Below are 24,560 nucleotides of genomic sequence, written 5' to 3'. Positions count from 1 at the left end.
TAGGCAGGGGTCTGTGATTAGGGTGAGATCAAGTTCAGTGGTACTTTGCCAAAGTCGATTTTCTTTCCCAGTGTTGTACTTGTAACCCCATGTATGATGAGGGGCGTCGAAATCACCTGCTATGACGAGTGGGCATTCCCCGGCGATATCAACAGCTTTCTTTAGAACCCTCTTGAACCCTTGTTTTGTTCCTTCGGACAGCTGTATATATTAGGAATGAAAATGCTCTGGCGGTTGCTGGTACCTGGCACGATCTCTACCATGACGTGTTCCAACCGGCCTGCTTCTATCTTGAGGTCGTGGGTTACGTGCGTTAGTTTGTTGCATACGAAGGTGCAGACTCCTCTCCCTTCAGTATTACCTATTACAGGCCGGAATCCAGGCAACGTTGCTTGCGGTGAAAGGGTCTCTTGTAATAATATAATATGAGACTTTTCTTGGCTGCTCCTGATATACTGCTGTAGAGCTGCCTTCTTTTTAAGGTAACCTCTACAGTTCCATTGCCAGATGCGAAATGCTTCATGTAGCGCTGCCATCATGGTTATTACATGGACGGCCAGAGCCTGATGCTGCACCTGTCGACAGGTTTGGTACCACTAGTATTGGTGGCCGAAGGGGTGAGTTTGGTGCATGAGGAGGCCTTGCTGTATTGTGCAGATATTCTTCGACCTTTGTAATGCGCAAAGTCATATGCTCTTATAGTGCCGCCACGCTTGACTGTAGCCTACCCATCTGGTCGCTAAGATTGGCTACTACTTTGCTGAACTTGTCAAATACCTCTTTCATATCTGACATGGTCGTTTGGTTGGCCTCCACGTGTTTTGCCATGACTGCCCTCTTTTTTGTGGTTCTCGAGTCCCCCACGTTTTCAGCCACAGGGACATCAACTGGCTGAGACATTGGCTGTAAGACTGCGCGCTGGTTAGCTTAGTGAGAATAATTTTTACTTCCTTTAACTCAGCTGATAGCCTCTCATTCGATTTTGTAAGCCAAGCGTTTTCTTGCTCTAGCTGTGCAATTCTATCATGCTCTGGCAGCTTACCTGTCATCACCTCTGCCGCGCCGTTGCGCACTCGCTCAGCCCAGCTGCCTTTCGATGTAACTGCAGGCGTCCTCCCCGGGTGTGAAGCCGTGATCTCGAACTGAACGCCAGGCAGCTGGCCATTTGGGTGCCGCCCAGGCTGCTCCCGACACTGATGGTGACCTTGAGAACTCGAGCGCCCCCGTGATTGGGAGCGGGCCTTGGTTCTAGAACCTCTTCTGGAACGCGATCTCCCCCTGGAGTGGGGCCGCCTTTCTTGTTCTTGTGTAGTCTGGATGTCTTGGGTCCCGTAGGCTGGATGGAATAAGCTGCTTGTCGTTGATGTCTGGACTCGATGTGATTGATGCGTACCGGGCTTCTGCGGCTGCTCGCGATCTTTCCCAACGTCTGCGTCTGACGACGTATGGCACTAAGAACCTGTTCTTGCACTCCTTGTCTGCCGTGGGAGGGTGACCGTCGCACAGCCTGCATCTTGGATTGCACTGGTGCAGGCTATCTGGGTTCTTGATCTCGCAGCCTCTGCAGATGGTTTCAGCTGGGTTCGGACAGACGTCAGACCGATGTCCCAGCTTTCCACAGACGTAACATATATCGATGTTCTTGCGGTAAAGGGAGCACTGCAAAGTGAAGGTCCATATCTCACGAATCTTGGCACCTTGTGTCCTTCAAACTCTATGATGATTGTCCCGGTGTCCTTGATTCTCTTGGCCTGCAGCGCGAGCGGGTTGTTCGCGTTCACAATCTTTCGGGTCAAAATGTCCTGAGTATCGCTTACGGGGATCCCGCGAATCACTCCTTTACAAGTATCGTGGGGTGCCATGGCGTACGCACTAATTTCGAAAACTTTGCCTCCAATGTCAATTTGCTTGACCTTGAGGTATCTATCTTGAAGCTCTGTTTTGGTCCGGAGTGCTTACCACCATAATGTTCTGCTGCAAGTTGAAACACATGATGTCCTGCATGGCCTCCTCCACTTTGATGCCGGACGCCAGTACTATCGCGTCTGCCACGGCTCCAGTGCCAATTCTCGAGATATTTAATCCTCCACGTGGTTGTAGCACAATTTTGCTGAAGTCCTTGGGTAGTGGCGGCATGCGTCCAGCTCGCACGATTGTATGCTTGGTATTATACCTACTACGACTGGCTTGAGCGTTTCGCGCAACGCCAGCTTTGGTCGAACCCTTGGCAGCAGGAACGCTAACCGCGGCTTGCTTATTCCTTGAGCGTCTCGTTTCGGCTTCCTTCCAACCCATGTCTTCCGTGCAATCCTCTGGAGAGATGTCATCTCTATCTACTTGGTATTCCATTCTTAGTTGCAGGTCCTGGAACGCGCAGAGCGTTAAGTCACGTTGGTGCCGGGTCGGCGCATCGGCGACAATCGCCTCCTTGGTGGTTAGGCTTAAATCCCCCGGTGGCGTTACCGTGTAAAAAATGCCCCCAAAACGGTTTAAAACTCCACTCACCAGCACAAAGGTGGTATCTGCTGATTTCTTGAGAACTTAGGCACACGATGGGACTGGAAAGTCGGCGACAAATTCGTGAATACCACAGGAAAGCATTCTTGAAAGCAGGAGCCGATCTTCGCTCGTCTGCACTGGTCGGCACCTAGAGCGTCTCCTCCCGAGGGTGAGAGGAGACGAGCTCGACACCCTTGCCACTCCTCCGCGTAGGCTTCGCAAGCCAAACCTCTTCCCCACCCTCTCTGGCATCCGACCAAGAGGTGACGTTTACATGACGTGCCCGAACAAGCCCAGCCCCCGTGCACGCGAGCGGCGTTGCTTTGTCGACCAGCGTTATTTTGTGGTCTTCTGCCTGTTTCTGCGGGATGGTTTGGAAACGCTGGCTTAAACGCGGTAGAGTAGATGAGCACAATGAGTGCGCGAACGCGTAGGAGCGTTCCGTGGCGGTCGTCAGCTCGATGCGCTGACTGCGGGAACCCGAACGCATGTGAAACGCTGGCACATCAGCCCCGCATCTCGTAGGATTTCACGGGAAAAAATGTAAGAAAAACGTGCACAATTTTTTATTGCGTCTCATTATTTATTTCAAGTTTTATTAATCTCTTAAAGCAAAAAAATACATAAACTACGCATGTTGGGGTAAATAATTTTTGTCATGTCACGTGGTATACTGTTGACAACGTCAGAGCAGAGTCATCTACGTAAAGGACCAACGTGACCGCAGTGCTGTGTAGGTAGGGCCATTCCTACGCCCACGTCTTGCCCTCAATCTCTACACGTGCACCGGTAGAGGGGAGGGCGAGCAGCTTTCATCTTGAAATTTGACCTATTTCCGCGGTGCGTATTGTTACAAACTTTTACAGACGTGATCATGAACGCCTCGTATACGCAGTGCGCTTGTCAGCTCAAAATTGTCAAACCTGGTGAGTGGCCCTTAAAAGCGGCATCTGTTCGAACCTCATCGTAGTCGTAGTCCGTAACCAGTCTTGCGTTTTGACATGCAAGGTGGTGCTGGTGGGAGATTTCTCCCGTGAGTTGTTGAACAATGAAAAATTCGCAGCATGCGCGTTAACTAAAAGCTGAATTTTCCTGTCTCTCATTCCCCATTAGCAGGCATGTACATTGATTGATTGATTTGTGTGGTTTAACGTCCCAAAACCACCATATGATTATGAGAGACGCCGTAGTGGAGGGCTCCGGAAATTTTGACCACCTGGAGTTCTTTAACGTGCACCCAAATGTGAGTACACGGGCCTACAACATTTTCGCCTCCATCTGAAATGCAGCCGCCACAGGCATATACATTGAGCACTATCTGACAAGAAAGTGTTGCTACGTTATACTCGCTGGGCAGAACCGCCTTGAATTTATGCCTAGTTCACACTGAAACATCCGCTTTCTACAGCGACCGAAATCCCCTGCCACCGAAACGCAGCGTCGTTCGCATTGGACGCGGCCCGCACCGCCGAATAGGCCATCTACTACGGGGCGAACGCGGGATGGATCAACACCACCTAGACTATTGACAAGGCCGCTCCAGGGAGAGCGTGACGTGACGCTAGTTGCCCACCTGCACCCCGGCCGTCGTCGCCACTCGTTCTCGTTATATCTGCTGTGGGCACTTATTGAAAGCCGGTGTTTCTTTTTTTGTTCTTTTTTTGTTCCTGCGCAATCTGCATTTGTTTACGCCTGCCTTTACACTTTATTGATCAAACTGTAATAGTCAGAAATGCATTTGTAGAAGTGGTTTTATTAGTACAAAAGGCTAAAACCATCCTACCTCATTTCTTGTTCAAGTTTTTGAATTTTCTGTCAGCTGCCTTTTTTGTGCGGTGCTTTGGATGGTGTCATTTCGAAGTCTACAAAAGTTGTTCAGAGCGACATTTGTTGCAACACGTACTACATGCCGCACGATAGTCTCAGAGGTATGGCCATTTTCACAAGTCGCTAGCTCTACATCTCCTAGCAGTGATGTGGTAGTGGAGCTTGCAATGTCACGTTGGTTTTTCGACGCGAGGAACACCTTTGCATTTTCTCCTTTGGTGAGCTTTTCGACAACAAGCGTTGTCACCAGCACCATGTGCACAGTACATGGCTGCGGAAACTTTAAGCTTCCTCTTGACAAGTTGTCAATCATTGTGTTACCTTCCGTATCTATGTTCCTGCTCTCCAGGACGAGCACGCTGCTGCAAAATGCGCATGACAGCTTCTTCAGAGCTGAATGAGCACAATATCCAGCGATATAAGCAACGACCTCCATGTCGTGCTTTGGGTTGGAAATTTCATGATTTGAGATGTGAACAGAGAAGTCATGTTGCGATACTTCTGTGTCACTTTCACTGCTGATGTCTGGCTGCGGAAGCATCAGCAGCTTTTGCAGACGAGTTTTCTTTTCAGACTCCAGAAGCTGCCTCACGGAAACATGATATTGTGCACCAGCAAGCTGACGGTAGCGACCGAAGCGATCTTCAAGAGTGTCAGTTTGAAATTTTCCCAGCAAGACATACTTGAACTTCAATTCTTCTAAACAGTACCGCGACAGCTCAACAAGAAAGTAGCAAGTGAGTCTCAACGCAGAATGTGTTTCCCTTGTCAAGCATCCACAGCTCATGTTGACGCTGCTCAAAGCATCCAGCTAGTCTACCATGCCACTAAGGAAAACCAGCTGTTGATCCACCGTAGAATTCACTGGATTTTGAAAAGTGTCGTTCAGTCGGCGACCTTTCGAAGGGGTCTTCACGTTGACGATTTTCCACCACGTCGATATGATCCTTATAAAGAGAGCTGTTGAACTGGCAAATGTGGTTTCAAGGGCATCGCCACGAGTCTCAAGTGCGTTTGATACAAACGGATTAATGACATTTAACACCAACTTTACATTTTGTCTCTCCATAAGTGTTGGATTGATTGCCTTGGAATTTAGCTTGTAGCCAAACTTGAGAAGCGATGTCTGCTCCAGTGCATACAGCTGCCGTACGGCTTAAAATGATGCTGCTTTCATTCTGGGCGGCCCGTCGGGCAATATTCCTGACAGGCTCACTTCAGGAAAGTAAAAGCATATTCCTTCGTTTTTTTTATTCATCGAGTTGTTCCTGATGCATTTCGGTATGTGCACAGGGTCTACGACATAAAACAGAGGCCGATTGTTGTCGGCTGGATGAGGATATACAATGCTTACTTCCTGTTTCTCTGAGAAAAACGACATCATTTTCCGTTTGAGGCAATTGTCGGTAATTACAGCAATGACCCTGTGTCATGATATGCGCGGTAGGTTCATCTGGTGCGCGATGTTTGTGAGTTTGTGCTGTGCCGTACGCCGACGAAGATGACGATGAGACAAGGAAAAGGCGGAATCGTGTCGTCAAAGTCAAGCCAAGCGATGGGGGAGAGAAGAAGAAGACGACGACGGGGCGTTCGAGAAGAAGGATCGGAACGAAACAGTGGCAGGCTGAAGCGCTCGTCGGGTCGTGGTCCCGAAGCCTACCTGTACCTGTGGTCCGCACGAGCCTGGCTCCCTTCTACCGTGTGATCCAGCAGCCGGCGCCGGTCCGTTATACTCGGATCCGGGCGTTTTCCAGACCTGGGCCTACTACTGGCTGTCCGGGACGTGCTTGCTACACATCGACTCTGCCTCACGCTCCGCTCCGACCATGCCTGAGGCATCGCTGATGTCGGCGTAAGACGCAACGCAACGCATCGACTCATCTGCCTTCGACGTCACACGGTGAAGTGTTTCAAACCTTGTGTAGTGCAGTGGGGGACTACGCTAAGCGTCAGACCTTGTCTTTCGAGAACGTGTGTCGTGCTCGTACTTAAGGCAGTTCTTCGCTGTTGCCATGTAACACGCCAAGCTTCTTTATCGGTTTTTTCTTTTTTTTGGTGGCATTAAAGCCTTATAACTCAAGTTGCAAATGTCTTCGTCAGTCTCGACAACGATTATTTAAGTTGCCGTGATTGGCCGAACCTTATCCCTCACAATTGGCGTCCGCGACAGGACGAAGCCGTTTGCACTGGGTGGAAATCTATAGGGAAGATGAGTGAGCAAGAGCTTATAACGCTAGCGGAACGCATGGGGCTTCAAGGAGCCGAGCTAAAGACGTGGGTAGACGCGCGGTTAGAGCGGGCTCATGAGGAATCTGTGCAAGCGCGTGAAGAGCGTGCCGCGGAAAGGCAGGCGGCGAAGGAACGTTTGGAGATAGAAGAGAGAACTCTTCAACTGCGAATTCGACTAGCGGAGGTTGAAGGTAGCCGAGAGCCAACAGCGCGGGACCGCGAACCTGAGAGGAGTCAAAGCCGCCCGTGCTTGATCAATCCTCACAACCTGATCCCAGTGTTTGACGAGGGGCGTGACGATCTCGATGCATATCTCAAGAGGTTCGAACGCGTAGCAGTTGGTCAAGAGTGGCCTGAGGAGAAGTGGGCGACTGCGCTTAGTTTATGCCTCAGTGGGGAAGCATTGAAAGTCTTCGGTCGTCTGTCGCCAGAAGACTCAATGGATTACCAGAGTACGAAAGTGGCCTTGCTCCAGAGGTTTCGTTTCACAGCCGAAGGCTATCGCGAAAAGTTTCGGCAAAGCAAGCCTGAAGACGGCGAAACTGGTAAACAGTACGCCACGAGATTACAGAGTTACTTCGATAGATGGCTGGAAATGTCGGAAACGGACGAGGACTTTGCATCCGTGCGCAACCTCATTGTAGCTGAGCAGTTTCTGAATAACTGCCACGATCGCCTGGCACTTTTTCTAAGGGAGAAGAAATGCAGGACGGTAAAAGAAATGGCAGAAGCAGCTGATACCTTCTTGGAAGCCCAGCGGCAAACAAACTTGTTGGTATTTCGTACCAAGTCTGCAAACAACATTCCCAAGGAGCAAGAAGGATTTACTTATACCCAGCCTCCTCTTAGATGTTTCGTCTGTGATTGACCCGGCCACAGAGCATCTAATTGCCGCACGAAACCCCAACGAGTCTTCTGTGGGCACTGTCGGAAGCCCGGCCACGATGCAAGAGCATGCCCAAGCAACGGCGGGTCAAAGAAAATGACATCTTGCATCGTGTCTACTGACCAGAAGTCCGAGACGCCCCGATGTGCCGATGATTCATCACAAGATGAATATGTTGCTAGTGCACTCCGAACGCGCACCGCAACAGCTACACGAAACTTGCCGGTGTTACAGGGAGAAGTGTTTGGACATACTGTATCAGTCTTGATGGATACTGGAAGCAACACCCTGGTCGTGCGACGTTCCCTCGTTCCCGATGATGCGCTGACGGGTACTACCGCCACTATTTTATTGGCCGATGGTAGTTGCATCGAGGTACCGGAAGCAGAAGTACGGATTCTATCGCCCTATTTCACCGGAAATGTGATAGTCAAATGCATGACGTCGCCACTTTACGATGTCATCGTAGGAAATGTTCCCGGCGCCCGTGACGCTAATGACCCCGACTCAACGTGGAAGGAGTCAGCGAGCCTGAAGTCGGAAACTAATCAGGCATTGAATTCTGAAGAGAAATCCAAGGATGGATGCGGGACGAAGAGCACAGTCATGGTTGGTGTTTCAAGCAAAGGACATCGCCGGAAGCTCACGACTGCTAAATTTGGAAACTTAGAGGTGACACAGGAGTCATTTCGCCAAAAACAAGAGGAAGACCGGTCGCTGGATGTTTGTAGGGCGAAAGTCGACACCCTCATCCGCGGTAAAGGATCCACATACCACTCATTTATGTTCGAGAAAGGAATCTTGTGCCGCGTTTACCACTTGACTCCGGGTAAATCAGTTCAACAAGCGGTGGTTCCAAAGGCGTTGCGTGTCCATGTGTTGCACTTGGCACATGAATCACCGATATCTGGTCACCAGGGTATCAAGAAGACGAAGGACCGAGTTTTGGAGTCGTTTTATTGGCCCGGTGTACAGGAGGAGGTACGAAGATTCGTAAAATCATGCGACGCATGCCAAAGGACATATCCCAAAGGCAAAGTAGGCAAGGCGCCTCTTGGACGAATGCCTTTGATTGACACGCCATTCGAACGTGTGGCCGTTGATATCATTGGACCTCTGACGCCGATTTCAAAGAAGGGTAATCGGTACATTCTTACCCTTGTGGATTTCGCCACTCGGTACCCGGACGCGGTGGCTTTGCCCGCAATTGATTCGGCAACAGTAGCAGATGGACTACTGGAGATGTTCTCTCGAATAGGATTTCCACGGGAGATCCTCTGTGATCAAGCATCTTGCTTCACGTCAGGCCTGATGGAAGAGGTGAATGCTCTGCTTGCTATTCGACATTTGAGCTCGACGCCTTACCACCCGATATGCAATGGCTTGGTCGAAAGGTTCAACGGCACTTTGAAACAGATGTTGCGCAGGTTGTGCCAAGAGAAGCCGAAGTCATGGGACCGATTTCTTGCGCCTCTGTTATTCGCCTATCGAGAAGTACCTCAGGCCAGTATGGGCTTCTCGCCGTTTGAACTGATCTACGGCTGGCACGTCCGAGGACCCCTGGATATATTGAAGGAACTCTGGACAGGGGAAGACCTAGAGGAAGATATCAAGACTACTTACGGATACGTGCTTGATCTGAGAGAACGTCTTGAACGCACCTTGAAGCTGGCTCAAGAGAATCTCTCCCGAGCTCAACACTCGCAAAAGAAGTATTATGACCGAACCTCCAAAACCCGACAGCTGAAAGTTGGTGACCGGGCTCTTATATTGCTACCAACCAGGGAAAACAAGCTTCTTATGCACTGGAAGGGGCCATTTCCGGTTACAGGAAAAAAGAATGACCACGACTATTGGTTGGACCTTGGGCACACCACGAAAATGTTTCACATAAACATGCTCAAGCGCTACGAAGAACGTCAACCAGAAGTCACTAGCCAAGCATTTGAACAGCCGGATCTTGCGCTGGAGTCTCGCATTGCAAGAGTACACCTTTCGCGTTGAGCATATCAAAGGATCAGAGAACGTAGGTGCTGATTATATGAGCAGGCTACAGGTGTAGGTGCTAGCTATACCACATTAATGTAATAATGTACCATATGCCTAGGGACTCTCACATACAGACTATTCTCTTGGTGCAACAGTTCTGTACATTTGTTTGTCGTAAGTCTTGTCTCCCGCGCACTTTGGACAGTTTTTTTTTAAAAAAAAAACTTTTGAAAGGGGGGACTTTTGTCATGATATGCGCGGTAGGTTCATCTGGTGCGCGATGTTTGTGAGTTTGTGCTGTGCCGTACGCCGACGAAGATGACGATGAGACAAGGAAAAGGCGGAATCGTGTCGTCAAAGTCAAGCCAAGCGATGGGGGAGAGAAGAAGAAGACGACGACGGGGCGTTCGAGAAGAAGGATCGGAACGAAACAGTGGCAGGCTGAAGCGCTCGTCGGGTCGTGGTCCCGAAGCCTACCTGTACCTGTGGTCCGCACGAGCCTGGCTCCCTTCTACCGTGTGATCCAGCAGCCGGCGCCGGTCCGTTGTACTCGGATCCGGGCGTTTTCCAGACCTGGGCCTACTACTGGCTGTCCGGGACGTGCTTGCTACACATCGACTCTGCCTCACGCTCCGCTCCGACCATGCCTGAGGCATCGCTGATGTCGGCGTAAGACGCAACGCAACGCATCGACTCATCTGCCTTCGACGTCACACGGTGAAGTGTTTCAAACCTTGTGTAGTGCAGTGCGGGACTACGCTAAGCGTCAGACCTTGTCTTTCGAGAACGTGTGTCGTGCTCGTACTTAAGGCAGTTCTTCGCTGTTGCCATGTAACACGCCAAGCTTCTTTATCGGTTTTTTCTTTTTTTTGGTGGCATTAAAGCCTTATAACTCAAGTTGCAAATGTCTTCGTCAGTCTCGACAACGATTATTTAAGTTGCCGTGATTGGCCGAACCTTATCCCTCACACCCTGACGCCCATAGATTCCACTTCTAAAATTACTTTCTTGTAGAACTCATGTAGAATTTCGGCGATCATTTTAGCAACAGGAAGAATGTGAAGCACATCCTTGTTTGATGACAAGAGCGACTGAGGCATGAAAACATGAGCGGTTGTGGCTGCCTCTTGAGAATTGGCTGCAGATCCAACTATGCTGCCCCCTTTATAATCGTAGTATGGCTTGATATGAATTTCATCAACCATTAGCGTCACCGTCTTTTCGTGCGGCTGCATGCACTTCACTCTTTCTCGAATGTAGGAGAGGAAGTTCGCTTCGTTTTGCTCCTTCAGTAGATCGCCTCCATACTTGGAACAAACGCGGCGCAGGGTTTAAGGGTGGGGTAATGTCAACGTCGACGCTGATCTGGCAAAGTTATAGGCGTGCGGAGATATGGAATGCAGGATGCTAAAAAACACTAATGTTTCAGCACTGTCGCGACGAATGGGGGCAGCGAGTGCGAGAGCTATTTGCTCATTTGGCAAACGAAACAAAGCACTGTGTTCTTCGGTCGTGTCACTGTCTTGGGACAGTTCATTCAATAAGGAGCCGATATGCTGCAGCACTGACGCTGTTTTCTACGAAGTTGCAACTTCAGGCGTCTCAGTCATGTGGTTTTCCAGCTGCTGAAGCAGTGAAGACAACGTCCGGATGTCGGGCACTGCGTCTGGAACTGCGCCTCCGCAAGGTAATGAAACCAGCTTGATCATACCTGCTGAGACTGCAAGTGAGAGATCAGCAAGCACAGTGACGGAAAACCTCACGTAGGGTGAAGGATTATCTTCGATGCGGAGAAACATCACACAACGATCGTTGGCCTTCATGGTCCAGAAATCATTACTGCATACAGCAGAAAGACCGGGTTAATTGGCGGAGCATGGGAGAGGCCTTTGTCCTGCAGTGGACGAAGTCAAGCTGATGATGATGACAGCAGAAAGCTTGCCTCTTAAGTGTTCGAAAGAGGACACAGCATTTCTCTCCTCTTCGCTTTTCTTTTGCGCATATAGAGTCCTTAATCGCTTTGCTCAAGGCCTCGTCTTCCATTCGAGCTCGCTTCGAGACAGGAGATTCTCGACGATTGCGATTCGTGCTCAGGTAGAACGGACAGTTCGAAAACACCGGTGGTATAGCATCTGACACAAGGCGCCCCCTCTCGCTGTCGACTGTCAATGTCCGTCCCGACGCTGCATCGAAATGTGACAGCTTTGTGATGAAGTCAGCCTCGAGGAAGTGGAGTTCACAGACCTGCGCCAAGCATAACAGTGACTTCATTACTTTCATACGAAACGGGCTAATGGGAACTTTGACACGAGCCTGAGTATTTCTGTTCTATTTTACTGCACTGCCCTACCTGAAGCGCGACAAAACTACCATCACCACTCAGGATACTCTCTCCGTTCAACAGTAACAGAGCCAGAACGCCAATAATGCAATAGAGCCGGTAAGACAACAAACTTCAGCAGTTTCTCACCTTGGAGTGTATGCTTGGTGTGAAATCCTTTCGCGGAATGGCTTTTATTCAAGACTTCTTCCGAGCTTCATCCTTGGGGAATGCGAAAACACGCACTTTGGGACCACTGTCATAATTGCCGTGGCACCCGGGAACACAACAACGTCCCATGTCGCACTGATCGATGTGTAATCACACACTCACAAATACAACACCAATAAAATAGGACACGTGGGAACGGACGAAGACTCAGAGCAGTGCGATGCAGCACCAAGCCTAACGCAGTCTAACCAGCGAAGCAGGTAGCGATGAAAGGCAAACCTGTCGTGTCTTGTCCGCCGTTCGGGGTAAAAAAGTGCGCGGGGTGACCAACACCACCACCTGAGCGACGCGTCCTCGGCCACTGGACAGTCGGTGATATGTCCGGGGAGGGGTTGAGGCTGCCACCCAGGATCCGGCGAAGGACGACTCTTGCGACGCGTCTCACGAACAAGTAGAAGACATAGAGAAATAAAGGTTAAGAGTGGACACTCCCGTAGACCCCAGCGGCCCAATCGACCCTAGCACACCTAGTGGTCGGTGAGAACAAGTGGCGTGCGCTTCCGGTTTCGGTTTCACTGGCGCAAATTTTGAATTGCTTTGCATAACCGACATTTGGCTATGACGAAAGTTCATGATTTCAGACCACTTATTCATCGCCCAAATGGATAGTTTTTGTAGGTCGTTTTGATTTAGCGATTCCCTATTTTGTTTTGTTCAGTGGTTCGTGCGAATCGGTCGTGACGTAATTTTTATTTCGATTAAGTTATAATAAAAAGAGATGCAGTTAATGATAATTCACTACGGATTTATTCATCGCGCTTGTGTTTTTCTTTTTGAACAAGCGATCAATGTATATATCAGTCAAAGAGACAGAGTATCCGCAATGTTTTATTAAAAGGCAAGGTAGAGTCTGAGAATATAAAAAGGAAATTTGACAAAGGTAGACAACAAATGCATCTCGCCTTACAAATAAATTGTAACAAATATTGTAACAAATACAGAGAGAACACAGGCAACGCACACATCGCTAGAGTTGGCAGAAGCCGAGAAGCTGGTGAAGTATGACACACCGGGCCAGTGGGTAAGTAAGGATCTATGGCAAAAACACAGCGCACAATGCTGATGAAGAAGGAAGAAGTGACATATACACAGCAATGAAGTCGCGAATCACGCCTGGGCTTAACCGAAATAATGCATAGAAAAAAAGAGCGCACATAAACCACGCGACACAATATAGCAGAAAGGCTAAGGTGAAGTGTGCTGGCTGTGCTTAAGAACAGCTAGTCCAAAATGAAAAAAAGCAGACTTGATGCCTGCTTGTCCTCAGAAAGGTAGGGCTTTGCAGCTTGCTCACTACGTGAAAGACAAACTTTATGCTACAACACTGGCAGGTCCTGTGGCTTTTGTTATGCGTCGCCTTCATCAAAAACTTAAGATCTCAAGTGATTTGCGTCTGGGTGTTGCTGTGACGCTTGCGAGCTAAAATAGATTGTAGTCATCACTTTGTCCAGAATTGTGGACTTTAATTGGTGCTACGAGAGCGGTATTACAGGGCTAATAAATAGCAGAAGGAAACCACTTTGGCTCATTATTTTTCACAAAGGCTCTACATCGTACGTTATCACTCACAAGCTATATAAAAATAAAATGGCAGCGTCCGCAGCCCCATCAAACGCTACAAGTTTGGGTATTCTTTTGAAAATTTTGATGGGCGAGATGAGGAGGTTGATGAGAAGCTAAAATATGAAAAGCGTGATAACGTGAACCGTGCCCACTTCATACTGTGTTCCTTACCCGCTCGAAGACATTTCAACAAGCGGTTTTGTTATCGATATATTACTTGAGCTGGAGAGATAAAGCATACACAGTGACAGAGCGAGCCACAGTAAAGTGTACAGTTTGCCCGCATTTGCTACAAAAATACAGACAGGATACCCAACATTCTTTTTAAGGTTATGCAAATCACTTCGAGCGAATACACAGTGTCCCTACTCCTCATAGCGGGTAACCTAAACAATGTATGCAACGAAGGAGTGGCTAGTCCAGTTGAGCTGAATATAAGCATATAAGACCATAATGAAGTCTGCTGTAACGAAGTAATAACATAACAAAGCTATTGCAGGATTCGGCTCAACTCGAATACTTTAGTGTAAACCCGCCGCTAATTGCTAACCTTTGAACTTGTCAAGCTGTATGCCCGAGATTGAAGACTGGAACCTAACCCTATCTAAGTTTCGATTCACAAAACGCACATACCAACATAAACGAACCCGGCAAAACATTCTCAGAAACTTCGCGCGACACCCAGCAGAGCAGAAATGAAAATCGCCAACACTTGACAGATGGTGATACAAAACATCGCACACTTACAGGTGATGTGCAGTGGCCTCAATCATGGCAAGAAAGTGAGATTCAAGTTGTTGTACGTACGCAAAAGCTGCTTCTGATGGCACAGTGAGATTCCCAAAAAGTTTGCTGGGGACGTGGTATGCTTTGAGCATTGTGAAATACTGGTGGGTACCCTTAAGCGTCTCACTGTCGTCTTTCAGTAACTGTGGGCAACTGCAACCGTCACATGCATTCCGAAGGAAGTGTTTGATGAGAAAACCAGCTACATAATATGCAGCGGAGACATCGATAATACGGGAGTGAATGTTGGTCGCAAGTTCAGAGAGATCGTCTAGAGCGGGAAAGTCGTCAGGCTGTGGCTGTGCACACGCCTCATTATCCACAAGAGACGCACTGGTGAGGGAGAATGGCGAGAGCTGCTCCTGGAGGAGGTCACATTAATCATCCTCGACATTTCCGTATTCTGACAGCTTGAAGAGTTTTCTTATGCAGATGTGCTTCAGGCCACAAATAAATTGTGCTACATTGGGGTTGGTGTTGCAACCCTGTTTTTGCCTAATGTGGCCAAAGATGTTCTCCAGAGGATCCTGTTGAAGCCTGCGTGTTAACAGGTATTCAAAATTGTAATTTTTGGAGAGGTCGTCCCATAGTTGACAAATTGCCTGAATAGTAATTTGCCAACCTACGATGGTTTGTGGTTGACGTCTGCCAACAAACTGCCATGATGCAATCCAGGGAAGCTGGCCTCGGAGGAAGTCAATCAGCTCTGAATCATTTTTCATGATTGCATGCCGCAGCTTTTGCGAAGTTCTTTTTTTACTCGAGCTGTTCAAGGCATCGAAAATCCTGTCCATACGATCACAAAATTGAGCTGTAGTGATGGCCGAGGCAGGCAGCACCTTCGCATACACCATTGCCGTGATAGCAATCGAAACTGATGCACTGAGGACCTGAGTTGCTCTGCTGACCTTCATATTAGAAAAGGGTTTCTGATGAACATGCCGTTCAGTCAACTTTGGAGCCAATCGCAACCGCAACTCATGTGAGGATTGGTAAAGGCTTACAATGTGCGACCAGTTAACGATGTCATCCCCAATGTATAACTTGTGTGCTTGGACATTATTGCGCGTTGTTTTAATTAAACGCGGAACATCAAAAATGTAATATACCCGCTCACCATTAACTTCAAAAAAAGGCTTTGCTACAGTCACTCTTAGTTGGTTAGCGAGACTTACATTTGAACTGCCCTGGTCACAAATGACTGCTTTCACTGCAATATTAATGCTCCTAAGCTCCAAAATGAGTGACACCAGCAAGTTATGCATAACAGATGATGGTGTTGATGTGTGCCCTATAGTAAAAGCAACCGGTTGAACCCACTTTCTCGAAACGCCAACAAGAAGAAGAACCAGTGCTCGATCAGCGATGGTTGAAGTGCGATGAGTGCCATCATCTCTAAAACCCTGGACAACGTTTCTTGCAGCATCATAGTACAAATTCTTTTTGAGTGCTATTTCGTCGAAAACTAAAGCGCACACTCGGTCCCGTTCATTCCAAGCTTGAGTATTTGTTGCAATGGAAGAAAGGATTCCTGGAATTATGTCTGGAGTCATCTTTACATTAGCTAGCCACCTCCTTAATGAACGCTGGGAGGACAAAGAAAAATAAGGAGCCAGAAATCGGTATGCTCGCGGACCTCGGAAGTTTAAGTGAAGAGCGAATTTCTTGAACCACACGGGAAACCGCTTGCCCTTGCGTTTGGGCCTCAAGCGAACATGTGCAGAAAGAAGTTTAAAAACCGCCTCGGTGACGTGCGGTCGGATAACTTCAAGGGCCTTCGAAGTCGATGACGGTGCTTGGTGAGGCTGTCTCTGCAGTCTTTTGATAGTTTTCCGCTGCGCTGCTACTTTGGCTTGCAGATGTTTAATGGTTTGCTTGTACTTCATTGATGGAGACATTGTCGCTGGCACACAGGAACGCACTGCAATAAACAAAAAAATTGATGTAAAAGCGAAGAACAACTAGTCCCATACGATCACTTTCCTTGCTATTTCAGACCCAAGGTGCACAACTTTCTGTGGTGCAAAGTTTTCGATTCCACTACCTAAAAACAAACCATTCACAATGTTGACAATGCACAAAAAAAAATGAAAATCACTGAGAGCCCACCCTTACATTTTGTAAGTGCACACGTAGTGTCCTTTTGAGGATAGTCTCCTCAGAATGTCCTAAACATAAAATAGCACATTAAAAACTGCTGCAATAAAAGCATAGTCACCATTTTCTCTAGGGCACTCAGGCGTGGAGCTGTTGGCGGAGACGTCTTCTGGAGGGTCTTGTGAAGCTTGTTCAGTGCCTCGGACAGTGCTGTCGGAACAATCTTGCGAGCGGCCTGCCGAACAGGGGCGGCGCCAGGGGGGGGGGGGGCAAGGGTGGGCTGGAGCCCCCCCAAAATTCTCGCCTGCCCCCCCTACGCCCACCCAAGTGCCCGGAAGCATATATTGAAAACCTAGTAGGAGCAGAGCTAGCTTGCCCCCCCGGAGGAACTCACTTTTCGTGGTTGCCCCCCCAGTAAAAACATCCTGGCGCCGCCCCTGCTGCGGAAGTCTCTATATCAGTTCACTGTGGTGTTGAAGTGAACATACAACTTACCGGTCACACAAGTTCCTTTTGTGACAGCTGAACGACTGGTTAAGGTTTTTTCCGGCAAGACGAAATCAGCAGAAATTCTTTCACCAGCTACAAGGGAGCTGCCACCTGCAGAGGTTTGGTCAACAGTCAATTTGGGTAAAAAAAAAAAGAAATCACGACACTGAACGCACCCTGTTCATCGGGGCACCTCAATGTGTGGGATCCGCTTTTTGAAGCCTCTACCGCAGGTCCTGAAGAAATGAAATTACGACAATGTGTCAGTAAGAGGCTTAAAATAACACAAACTGAAGCTCATCCGCACCTTGCAGTGCCGCTTCTGCAGCCATGTGACAGTCACTACTTGAAGCGACGCTCAGAGAACCTGCATATATGTGCAGTTGGTACAAGTTACAAAGCTTGTATCATGGGGAAACTTAAACAGCTCTTTCAAACGCATAAATTGGTCGAACGTGGAAGAAAAGAGAAGGCACCAATTAGGAAACAAGTAATTTGTGATTTTTGGAATTATCAACAGTGGCAGCTTTCACTGATGAAAGGTATACGTACATGTGCACTCAGGCTTGAAGATAACGTGAAATAGCCCTTTAAGTCTTTAAAAACAAGTTGCGCAGGTTCAGAGCATCAAAAAATGACAGAAATGTAAAGCTGCTGTTAGGAAGGTAATAGCCCACAAATCACAAAATTGAAGACTTTCTAAGTGTTACTTCTGTAGTTAGGTTTCTCCATCGGCTACAAAGATCTTCACGGTTAACTGTCGCCACTGATTCAATACAAGTGGCTGCTATTGCACATATTTGAGTTTCAGTCAATCACTTACATGGTGCAGCTGGTTGCACACTGGGAACAGCCATTCTTGTAAGCCTTGTGTGCCCAGGGTCCATGAAACCTTGAGCAGTAAAATGGTCGCTACAAACCCTGTACGTTGCGTACAATAGGCTGGCCGGCTTACTCAGGAGATCATCGCGTCCAGCATACTGCATCCATGCTTTCATCCTGCATTGGCAATGAACTATCAGCTGAAAGGGGAAGTGCTTGAATAGTGATTTTTTATTGTTACCCTCACTTAGCAAGTACGAACAGTAAGCCTACAGACATGCAAACCATACAAAAGCTTTAACACACCTGCCGTCCCGTGGTACGCGGAAGAAACTCGTCCCAGGCTTCTTGTGGGTTCTGCCATTGTTGAAGCACCACGATACACAGCAGTAGCTGCCGTAGCTTGGACCGCCAGACGGCATGGCATCAGCGCGGTCTGAAAATGTTAGTAAGTGGATGCTTCGCTGTCAAATTACGAAAAAGATATGTGCACGTCATAAGTGTACCAGCAAACCCCTTTGAATGATTAGCTAATCCATGCACAATAAAAAACCAGTGATACATCTCTGACCCATAAAACTCTGACTTACATAGATAGACGTCAAGACCACATACAAGGATCTTCAGAAGTTTCCAGGCCGCTATCCCTTGTAATGCAATGGTATCGCGGCCTGGGAACTTCAGAACACCTTCGTGCGTACGCAGTATTAGCAGTACATTGGGAAGAAAAATCGTAGTTGAAATTTGTGCAGTAAAATTATATTGTAAACGTCAAAAACATTTGTGGGCAGCTTGCAATAGTGGCACAGGGCTAGCGAAGAAACGAAGATGATGGCCACTTGGCTAGTCCAGATTTGCCTCCGGCACACCAAGAATTATTCGTGTTCCGAGCCTTCGGGAAACGCGTCGCGAAGCATGCGAGGCCCAGCGAACGATTCTCAATATTTTGCACCGAGCCACCGAGCCTATGACCTAGCTGCCCAGCTATGCTCAGCGCACAGACGCTCGCGTCCGTGGCAGACGCAGCACGCGTCGCCTCGGCTTGACGCCGTACCGCCTTTGCTATACTGCATACGTTGCACGATGTTCCCGTCTAGCCGCCGCATAGAGCCACAAACTTTCTTTTTAGCGAACCTCCCAGTCCTTACAAGCTTCAGAAAAAGGTTACAACTGCCTGAATGAGACGCCACGTAAGAAACAAACTCGCACACACGAAGCGCAACGTGTGTGTGTGCATCTTTCTATGTTTGTTGCATGGTGTCTTATTCGCGCAGGCGTAACCGTTTTCTGAAAAAATGACCCAACAAGACCAACAACATGTCATTCAACAAGCTTCGCTTGAAAACGTGCCTCACCTGTTATCTCACGCTTGAAAACGCCGACGCAGCCGACGTTGACGAAAGCGACGAAAGCGTCTCGCTGTCGGTCATGCATGGGCTTGTCGCTGGATAGATGGTGTTTATGACAGTACGGATGAAGAAAAATAATCGCGTAAGGTGTGTTAAATAAATTGTTTTTATGTATAAAGAACATACCAAATTTGGGCGTATAATTATTAATCTGTGAAAACAATTCTGTTGCATTGATTATAACTGTGTTTTTTTGCGCTTGCGCCCTCTGACGTTTGGTGGGAGCACTAGTTCGTTACGTAGTCGTGACGCACTTCCTGAGGCCAGGTTTTGCTGAGTGTCCGCTCTTGTCTTCTTTCTCTATGTAGAAGATGCGTTTAATTTACATATTTGCAAGAGAAGTACATTGCAACGAGAGCGTACAGACGTGCCTTTCCATCACAAGGGCCCAGAGCGCACTCGAGACGAGCGGGCCAGCGAAGTCCAGAGAGAGAGCACAGAGCACTCTCGACACGCTCCTTTTATAGCCGTCCGTGCACGCGCTAGACGCCGACTGTGTGTCCCAGCGACGCTGATGTGCATTTCCTGCGGCGCACACAGACGCCTCCCGCGTACTTGCAGGACGCGGACAGCGTTTGAGCGTTACGCCGATGAGCGTCCCTTGCAAGCCACCTCCTTGCTGTGCCGGTCATAACATCGGACAACTAGCGTGACGTATGCCGTCTGGAGAGAGGGGTATGAACGGGCCTTGTGAGTAGTCTATGTGGTGTTGGATGGATGCGCTGTCACATGGTTGTTGCAGCGGCTCGCAAACGCTATTACGCTATCCGGTGGTGTATACTTCGACAATTTTCGTACGTAAGAAGCAAGAAAAGACAGTACTGCTTAATTTGCTGGCAAGTGACTGTCTTGTAATGCACGAAAAGCAGAAAAACCACCGACGCCAGCGGCGTTGGTGGGTTCGTTTTGCTCTGCAAGACCGCAACAAGCTCGGTCACGCCAACAGCAAGCTCGGTCACCTCTTTCACGAAATACGGAGGCGAAGTAGGCACAGAGTAGGTAAAACTCCCGTTGGTTTCAATATTCAGTTACGTGCACGGCGGCATGACAAGTGAGTAGGGCTTGGCCGCCATTTTTGAACATTCCTTGACTAGCGCTCCTATTGGTCCGCGGTGACTGATTCGGCGGCAGACGCCGCAAAAATCAGTTCGAGAGCGATGGGCGCGCAGAGGGCCCTTTCGGCGGATGTCGCCGCCGCCGAACCGGATTCGGAGAACTTTCGGCGGCCGGAATGCTCAGTGTGAACGCGACCTTAGAAAGGTTTAGCGAGCGTTGGGCCGCAGTACCACGAATAAAGTGAACTAGTATATACCATGAACTCGAGTTGGTTAAAGATGGGAAGTAGACACGAAGCACAAGGGGTAAGAAAGTGTGCGTGTGCCACTTCTCGTTTAGTCCTTGGAATGTCCGCTGAATGGCGGTGCTTCTATATGCGGAATATATGATGAAAAAATGCGAGATGATGGTACTGGGAGTGTTGACTAGATGGACGAACGGACACACAGACAGATGCATGGATGGCCGCATGTATGGCTGCACGGACGCATGGACGCATGGACGGACGCAGGGGTGGATACATAGACGAACGCAGGGACGGACGTACAGATGGAAGTGCGGACGCACGAACAGACGCACGCATGGCCAGGTGGATGGACGCACGGACGGTCACACAGACGGACGCATGGACGGACGGAGGCAAGAACGAATGGACGGACGGATGCTTCGCCCCACTCTCCATCATTCACCCCATGGATGTGCTGCCATTTTTTACGGAGGCGCGTTGAAGGTGTATGGTTTTTTTATATGCAGTTTCCCACGCTCGAGGCCTCAAATATATAAGAAGTGGGTCAGTAACTTAGATAGGAAGAACTGGGCGCCATTTCCAGGAAGCAGACTTTGCAGTGATCATTTTGCAGAATGATATTTTGACCCCTTGGTTCCGAAAACTCGTCTTCGAAACGATGTCATCCCAACGTTATTTTCTTTTCCGGATCACTCACCAAAGACAAACTTTTGCACTCCTGGCTACCATTGCACTCATTCCGTTTTTTTTTGTAATGCAGAATGCCTTAAGAATTTCTTTCGCTGTCACCTGACTAATGAGTAATCGTAACGTAGTACGTAACAGCACTGCGCCATTTTCGAATGGCGTCGCTACGGCGTCTGTCATTTTTTGCGTAGCGTTAGTCGGCGTTCTAGGTGTAGGGTTCGTTGCATGGACTAGTTGTAGAACACATCATCCCGCCGTTTCAGACGGCGTCGTTGTGGAGTCCGTCGTTTTTCGTGAAGCTTTGGATGACGACAAAAAAGTTGTCATCTGGTGTCATCATAATGTTATCTGATGGCATAATAACAAATGCCACCAGATAATATCATAAATACACGCCTAAAGCGCCCAGAAGACGCCAACTTCCGTGACAGTGAAGGGGCCTTCCGGTGACTTCACAAGTGCCCGCATCAGAAAGCAGGGATGCGTCGTCCAGCCTTTTTATTAGAGGTCATTGAAGCGGACCAACGGATATCGTTGAGAAGCACGCTTTTGCACTAGCCAAGCGCTGGTAACTGTCCACAGGAAGAAGGCATTCCTCTGGACAGTTACTAACGATGACGTCGTTTCTTCATCTCACCCTGGGCACTATTGATATGCGAACCAGCAATGCTGATCGCACACCCTTCGCAGCGACAGTATCTTCGGATGGTGTAAGATCAACGCTGAGTCATCCACCGTAATGGTTTCGTGGTCATGAGCATATGTAGGGAACACTACCAGATAGTAACAGACCAGTAAACAAAACGTAGTGAGTCACTGTGGTAGCTGTACGCTCTAAAAAATAAGAGAGCTCTCTATGGGAGAGTACTTTCTTGTCTCTTATTTCGCTCTCTTTTCCAGAGTAAATCACCTCTTGTTGAGGCAGTGTACAGTGATCCCCCATGAGGGGCAAGTGCTGCGTAGGTGGCGCGCCGAAAAAGAGCACCTGGTAGAGAGTTGAAAAAGCCATTGTGAACAGCTGAAAAAGCCATTGTGCAAGTAATACTGCACTGTGGTTTAGAAAATTAACACTCGCTCACTGGATTCAGTGCCAACCAGTTGTGCCCTCGCGATCTACGACGTCAGCACAGCTCTGGCCGACTGGGCTCGCCTTAAGTCCTCTCTTGACGCCGGTCCCCGACGATAGCGCAGCTTTGGCCGACTGGACTCGCCCTACGCCATCTCCTGACACCGACAAGAGCTCTCGTCGAGTGGTGCTCCGTCCTCGGACTCCTGCGACCGTTTCCACCTTTTCGATCTCCTCTTTACTTTCGTCGCTCGCTGTCCCTGCGCCTCGCTCTCCTTTCTTCCTCTCTCTCTCTCTCTCTCTCTCTATATATATATATATATATATGTATGTATGTATATATATATATATATATATATATATATATATATATATATATATATATATATATACATGTGTGTGTGTGTGTGTGTGTGTGTGTGTGTGTGTGTGTGTGTGTGTGTGTGACGCATTAACAAGGCGATTCTAGGAGAAGCCGACGAAGAGGAAGTGCGCGTGCATTAGAATAAAGGCATGGCACCTGGACCTTGACGTGTCTCCATTTTGTAGCATCACACAAGTCGACAGGATCAACCTCATCAACGTGTCATGGCTAAGCCAAAGCCTCCGCTCAACATACAGAAGTTGAAGGGAACACCAGAAGACGTCCCCATCGACAAGTGGCTTCTTCTTTTCGACATGAAGGCAGCCGAGGCGTCATGGACTCCCCACAATCGGGTCAGTCACTTCAGCGAACACATTAAAGGGGAGGCGTTCAAGTGGTACCTGACAGAGATTTTCGGCAACGGCGAGACAACTTGGGACGATATCAAGCGTGGCACGCAAGCCCGCTTTGCTGTGACTGACGGAGATGCCTTCCGTCTCTTCATTCACTACCGACTGAAAAGAGGGCAGGCCATCAAGGACTACTACGACGAGAAAAAGCGACTGGGTTCCTTGGCTGACCTGAAGAGTGCCACATCATTTCTGGACTGACTGATGGCGTTCCTCCTGATGTGGAACTGGCGCTCACCGAACTGTCTTTCAACTCGTCATTAGAGTGGCCCACCGCTGCTCAACGGGTCGAGACATCTTTAAAACGGGTGAGAGGAGTTACCTTTACTCGTAACGCTTGTATCGCATCAAGAGCTCCACGTCTCTTCAGCAGACTGCAGCAACCAACAATAACTCCTCAACCACGTGCCCCGCAAAACGAATGTAGATACTGCTCAGCTGCTGGTTTCCCACGACAGTTTCACTGGCACAACGAATGTCCGCGCCGCGGCAATGTGTCCGCTATTGATACTGAACGGGGAAACGAGGAGGGCGACCCAGAGTTTCATTAATACACTTCAGTGCTCTCATCAACGGAAAGCCAGTAAATGCAATTCTCGATACAGGAGCAACAATTACTTGTATCAGCGAAGATGTGTACAAACAGCTAAAACTTCAGTTGACGAGAGACTCCAGCATCATAGTCCAGCAATTTGCATCAAGCATTCGAACTTAGGGTCGCGTAAACATTCAGTTACAAATTGGGAACGTCATAAAGAAAGTTCATGCACATGTGCTGCGAGGCATGAGAATTCAATTAATTCTTGGCCTAGACAGCGCTTCATACTTCAATCTTTCTGTAAATCTGGAAAGCAAGTCAGTAACACAAGCACGTGAGAATATGAACCTTCCGCATCACAATGAAAAGAAAACCGTTCAAGCCCCGCTGATGCGAACCCTGACTTCAGAAAACTTATCAGAGCATGAGTCTGTGACGCTCGACTCTCTTTTAAGCAAGTATAACGAGATATTTTCGAAATCTCAGACAGATATTGGGTGCATCACTACTGAGAAACATAGGATCGCACTTACCAATGCTGTCCCTATTCGTCGAGCACCATACCGATGTTCACAGGCAGACAAAGTGGAGATCAACAAACAAGTTAACGCTCTCCTCAATCAAGGTGTTGTGAGGCCTTCATTATCGCCCAACGCCGCACCTGTCATTTTAGCAGAAAAGAAAGGTGAAGGACGCACTCGTCTATGTATTGACTACCGGAAACTCAATGCCATACCGGTACCCGGCTTTCAACCAATTCCACGTATAGATGATATTGCCACCTACTTCTAGTAGTGGGTCGTATGCCAAGGTGAAGGCACACACCACGAAGAAGAAAGAAGTGCGCGTGAACCCCCGCTCTAGAAAACAAGCCCAACCGACGCGCATGGTTAGAGCCCTAGCTGTTGCGCGGACATCAATAGACCTTGTCGACATCCCCTGGAGCAACGTGACAATTGGTGGAGGTGCTGGGTAGACCCTCACGGATGTTTCAGACCCCTCCTGGAAGCAGCACCACAAGCCCAGTGCGAGTCCACACTCCCGT

At 48.6% G+C, this 24,560-nt stretch overlaps 1 long non-coding RNA gene across 1 annotated transcript; it reads right to left on the bottom strand.

Moving 5' to 3' along the window:
- Positions 1 to 14,197: 14,197 nt before the first annotated feature.
- On the bottom strand, positions 14,198 to 17,108 carry LOC142766821 (uncharacterized). Its single transcript, XR_012884602.1, has 3 exons — positions 16,923 to 17,108; positions 16,549 to 16,662; positions 14,198 to 16,251 (listed from the first exon to the last, which is right to left on the bottom strand). It is a non-coding gene; the product is annotated as an uncharacterized LOC142766821 (long non-coding RNA).
- Positions 17,109 to 24,560: the final 7,452 nt, after the last annotated feature.

Source organism: Rhipicephalus microplus, chromosome 7 (genome assembly GCF_043290135.1).
Source record: "Rhipicephalus microplus isolate Deutch F79 chromosome 7, USDA_Rmic, whole genome shotgun sequence".
Classification (NCBI taxonomy): domain Eukaryota; kingdom Metazoa; phylum Arthropoda; class Arachnida; order Ixodida; family Ixodidae; genus Rhipicephalus; species Rhipicephalus microplus.
This window is presented reverse-complemented; position numbering and strand designations above follow the sequence as displayed.